The sequence below is a fragment of the Globicephala melas genome, chromosome 4 (genome assembly GCF_963455315.2).
Source record: "Globicephala melas chromosome 4, mGloMel1.2, whole genome shotgun sequence".
Lineage (NCBI taxonomy): Eukaryota > Metazoa > Chordata > Mammalia > Artiodactyla > Delphinidae > Globicephala > Globicephala melas.
The window spans coordinates 20,471,460-20,477,459 of record NC_083317.1 but is presented as its reverse complement, the minus strand read 5'-3'; positions in this window follow the sequence as shown (position 1 = coordinate 20,477,459).

Genomic DNA, 6,000 nt, shown 5'->3' with positions numbered 1-6,000 from the left:
CTGACAACAATGCTATGAGACTAGATATCAATGACAGGAAAAGATCTGTAAAAAACAAAAACACATGGAGGCTAAACAATACACTACTTAATAATGAAGTGAGCATTGAAGAAATTAAAGAGGAAATAAAAAAAAAAAAAACCTAGAAACAAATGACAATGGAGACACAATGACCCAAAACCTATGGGATGCAGCAAACACAGTTTAAGAGGGAAGTTTATAGCAATACAGTTCTACCTTAAGAAACAGGAAACATCTCGAATAAACAACGTAACCTTGCACCTAAAGCAAGTAGAGAAAGAAGAAAAAAAAAAAACCCCAAAGTTAGCAGACGGAAAGAAATCACAAAGATCATATCAGAAATAAATGAAAAAGAAATGAAGGAAACAATAGCAGAGATCAATAAAACTAAAAGCTGGTTATTTGAGAAGACAAACAATTTGATAAACCATTAGCCAGACTCATCAAGAAAAAAAGGGAGAAGACTCAAATCAATAGAATTAGAAATGAAAAAGGAAAAGTAACAACTGACACTGCAGAAATACAAAAGATCATGAGAGATTACTACAAGCAACTATATTCCAATAAAATGGACAACCTGGAAGAAATGGACAAATTCTTAGAAAAGCACAATGTGCCAAGACTGAAGCAGGAAGAAATAGAAAATATGAACAGACCAATCACAAGCACTGAAATTGAAACTGTGATTAAAAATCTTCCAACAAAAAAAGCCCTAGACCAGATGGCTCCACAGGTGAATTCTATCAAATATTTAGAGAAAAGCTAACACCTATCCTTCTCAAACTCTTCCAAAATATAGTAGAGGGAGGAACACTCCCAAATTCCTTCTACGAGGCCACCATCACCTTGATACCAAAACCAGACAAGGATGTCACAAAGAAAGAAAACTACAGGCCAATATCACTGATGAACATAGATGCAAAAATCCTCAACAAAATACTAGCAAACAGAATCCAACAGCACATTGAAAGGATCATACACCATGATCAAGTGGGATTTATTCCAGGAATGCAAGGACTCTTCAATATATGCAAATCAATCAACGTGATACACCATATTAACCAATTGAAGGAGAAAACCATATGATCATCTCAATAGATGCAGAGAAAGCATTTGACAAAATTCAACACCAATTTATGATAAAAAACCCTGCAGAAAGTAGGCATACAGTGAACTTTCCTCAACATAATAAAGGCCATATGACAAACCCACAGCCAACATCATCCTCAATGTTGAAAAACTGAAAGCATTTCCACTAAGATCAGAAACAAGACAAGGTTGCCCACCCTCACCACTCTTATTCAACATAGTTTGGAAGTTTTAGCCACAGCAATCAGAGAAGAAAAGGAAATAAAAGGAATCCAAATCGGAAAAGAAGAAGTAAAGCTGTCACTCTTTGCAGATGACATGATACTATACATAGAGAACCCTAAAGATGTTACCAGAAAACTACTAGAGCTAATCAATGAATTTGGTAAAGTAGCAGGATACAAAATTAATACACAGAAATCTCTGGCATTCCTATACACTAATGATGAACAGTCTGAAAGTGAAATCAAGAAAACACTCCCGTTTACCATTGCAAGAAAAATAATAAAGCCTAACTAAGGAGACAAAAGACCAGTATGCAGAAAATTATAAGACATTAATGAAAGAAATTAAAGACGATAAAAATAGATGGAAAGATATACCATGTTCTTGGATTGGAAGAATCAACATTGTGAAAATGACTTTACTACCCAAAGCAGTCTACAAATTCAATGCAATCCCTATCAGACTACCACTGGCATTTTTCACAGAACTAGAATAAAAAAATTCACAATTTATATGGAAACACAAAAGACCCCAAAGAGCCAAAACAATCTAGAGAACAAAAAACACAGCTGTAGGAATCAGGCTCCCTGACTTCAGACTATACTACAAAGCTACAGTAATCAACACAGTATGGTACTGGCACACACACAGAAATATAGATCAATGGAACAGGATAGAAAGCCCAGAGATAATCACACACACACATATGGTCACCTTATCTTTGATAAAGGAGGCAGGAATGTACAGTGGGGAAAGGACAGCCTCTTCAATAAGTCGGGCTGGGAAGCTGGACAGGTACATGTAAAAGTATGAGATTAGATCACTCCCTAACACTATACACAAAAGTAAGCTCAAAATGGATTAACGACCTACATGTAAGGCCAGAAACTATCAAACACCTAGAAGAAAATGTAGGCAGAACACTCTATGACATACATCACAGCAAGATCCTTTTTGACCCACCTCCTAGAGAAATGGAAATAAAAATAAACAAATGGGACCTAATGAAACTTAAAAGCTTTTGCTCAGTAAAGGAAACCATAAACAAGACCAGAAGACAACCCTCTGTATGGGAGAAAATATTTGCAAATGAAGCAACTGACAAAGGATTAATCTCCAAAATTTACAAGCAGCTCATGCAGCTCAATAACAAAAATCAAACAACCCGATCCACAAATGGGCAGAAGACGTAAATAGACATTTCTCCAAAGAAGATATACAGACCAACAAACATATGAAAGAATGCTCAACATCATTAATCATTAGAGAAATGCAAATCAAAACTACAATGAGATATCATCTCACACCAGTCAGAATGGCCATCATCAAAAAATTTAGAAACAATAAATGCTGGAGAGGGTGGGGAGGAAAGGGAACAGTCTTGCACTGCTGGTGGGAATGTGAATTGGTACAACCACTATGGAGAACAGTATGGAGGTTCCTTTAAAAACTACAAATAGTACTACCATATGACCCAGCAATCCCTCTACTGGGCATATACCCTGAGAAAACCATAATTCAAAAAGAGTCATGTACCAAAATGTTCATTGCAGCTCTATTTACAATAGCCAGGAGATGGAAACAACTTAAGTGTCCATCATTGGATGAATGGATAAAGAAGATGTGGCACATATATGCAATGGAATATTACTCAGGCATAAAAAGAAACGAAATTGAGCTATTTGTAATGAGGTGGATGGACCTAGAGTCTGTCACACAAAGTGAAGTAAGTCAGAAAGAGAAAGACAAATACTGTATGCTAGCGCATATATATGAAATTTAAGAAAAAAAAAAAAAAGTCTTGAAGAACCTAGAGGTAAGACAGGAATAAAGACACAGACCTACTAGAGAATGGACTTGAGGCTATGGGGAGGGGGAAGAGTAAGCTGTGACAAAGTGAGAGAGTGGCATGGACATATATACACTACCAAACGTAAAATAGATAGCTAGTGGGAAGCAGCCGCATAGCACAGGGAGATCAGCTCGGTGCTTTGTGACCACCTAGAGGGGTGGGATAGGGAGGGTGGGAGGGAGGGAGATGCAAGTGGGAAGAGATATGGGAACATAGGTATATGTATAACTGATTCACTTTGTTATAAAGCAGAAACTAACACACCATTGTAAAGCATTTATACTCCAATAAAGATGTAAATAAATAAAGTACAGGGAAGATCTGTGAATAGGGCTTAAGATACTTAGGAGCTAGTACCTGCATTAATCAACCAGGTTATAGAATGAAAAATGAAAAAAAAAATAATAAAAGAAAGAGAACAGTTAATGCACTATAAGAAAACTACAAAATTTTTAGCTTTGTCTACCATGAATAACAGAACCAGCTGAGTTAAGTTCTATCTTTGCCCCAGGCATGCTCTGAATTTAGAATCTTTGCAGTTTTTCATTCCACTCTTCATTTCAAGAATGGGCTTGAGGTGTCATATGAATTTCAAAACTAGAAGAAATATCTAGTCTAGTACCTGCTGCTTCAGCTTTATGCACATGAGGGATTTATCTGGAAAAATCTTACAAACAAATTTCATCTATCTGATATTTAAAATCCCACTCTTTAAGGTAATAATGCTAAGAATCAAAATAAACTTCACTACCATTGCTATGCACTATAGATACTAATATACATATGTTGAGTCATCCGTTGAGGAAAATGGCAATACATCCATCTTTTGTATATTATATTATTTCTAGAAAATTATTTTAAGGTAAACGTTTTAGAAGATTGTTATTATGAGAATTGTACCCAAGATATCCTCAGAAGAAATATTTAATATTTAAATACAATGAAATTATGATTTTATTATACAGAATATCTCCAAAAATTGAGATATCAAAATTTTTAGATATTTCTGAAATCATAATACATAAATGGGTAGATAATAAGTATACAAAATAATAAATGCAGATTTAAACAAGAAAACTAATTGGATAACACTAGTATCACCAGTAATTGAAAATATAAAAATTAAAATAACAAGAGATGACTATTTACTTGTTTTCTTATTTGCCTACTTTTTGTTTCAGTTACCTTAGAAAAACATTTCATGGTTAGATAAGATGGGATAAAAATTATATACTGCTAGAAACAAAAAGATCAACTTGTTTTCTAGCAGTACATCAAGCATAATATCAATTGGATAAAGCAGGATATATTGTAGTTTCTCTACCAATATAATTCTACTAAAATAAAATATTCATGCACACACACACACATACATGTGAGAGAAGATTAGAAATTTTAACAGAAGTAATAACATCAAGTGGTTATAGTAACTGTAGAATTATGGATAGTTTCTTTTGCATTATTTTCTATCTTCACTTTAATATGGTTATTTTTTTCACAATTAAAAATTACAACATATGGTGAAATATAGAAAATGCTTGTGATAAGATGTTGACTAAAATATGTATATTTTGTACAATTTTAAGTGTGAAAACATATGAAAAATGAATGAAAATAATTGTAAATAATGTAAAGCTCTGAAAGCAAGGATAATTTAATTCACTTTAATCTAGTTTGAAATTATCTATTAAACAAGAAATTACCATCGATGAACACATAATGTTCAGACTTTAAGATTTTATGTCATGAATAAAAATTCAGTAACAATGATGCATCTTTTCTTTTCATGTAGTCATTGAAATTCTGTTGTATCTTAGCTTCTGTGTTTGAGCTATTTGACCCATTATTGACCTATTAATTGTCTTATTTTGACATATTTCATTATGTCACACGCCTTTTGATTTGTGAAACATATAACAAGAAATTGTTCTTGCTATATATTTCTTTAGAAAAAGCAAATAATTTGCATTTAATATAGAATCTACCACATTTCATAATACTGATTTACTAATATTTGAGATGGACTCCACGTTAAACTAAATGTTAACTAAATGTTATCTGTTTTTACATAACTTTGAATAAACTTAATATTATTTCAAATGCTAAATCATTTAATGTTATAGAAACAATAGCTAATATTCTATGTTTACTACATGCTAGGGACTTTATAGTTATTTTCTTATTTAATACTCATAGTAGCCCTGTAAGGTAAATCTATTATTTATTCCATGTTTTTCTTAAATAAACTGAATTTCAAAGAGGCTCAATGCCTTGTCCAGGAGAGGACAGGAAATGCTTAGAAGACATGGGGCTCAAATCCAAGTCTGATTCTGGAGAAAGAGATTTAATTGCTATGATCTATAGCAGGTACTAAAACTTCCTTTACCTTTTATCCTTGTTAGTTTGTCATAATACTTGACACAAATATAAAGAATTTAGGTATGTTCTGATTGGAAGTTGTACTTGTGGGTCAGTGTAAGGCAGCCTAACTAGAAGCAGATCATCTTATGTGATTGATTTAGAAAAAATATTTGGCTTTGTCTGGTCAGTCTTGAGTTGGAAGTGGGAACAAAAATGGGAACTTCAATGTCATCGACCAAATCCTGCTCATACGAGCCCATTGCTGCAAAGATTGTGGTTTGGCTTCCTGGACTGGTTGCTGCAGAGGTTGTGGTTTGGTTTCCTGGGCTTCTAATGTGGGTCAGAGGTCAATTGTTACATGTGGTCCAGCTCTTGTGTCTTTGTATATTGAGAGAAATATACAAATAGACAAATATACAACTTGACAAAGTCAATGGTCATTTTCTCTCTCT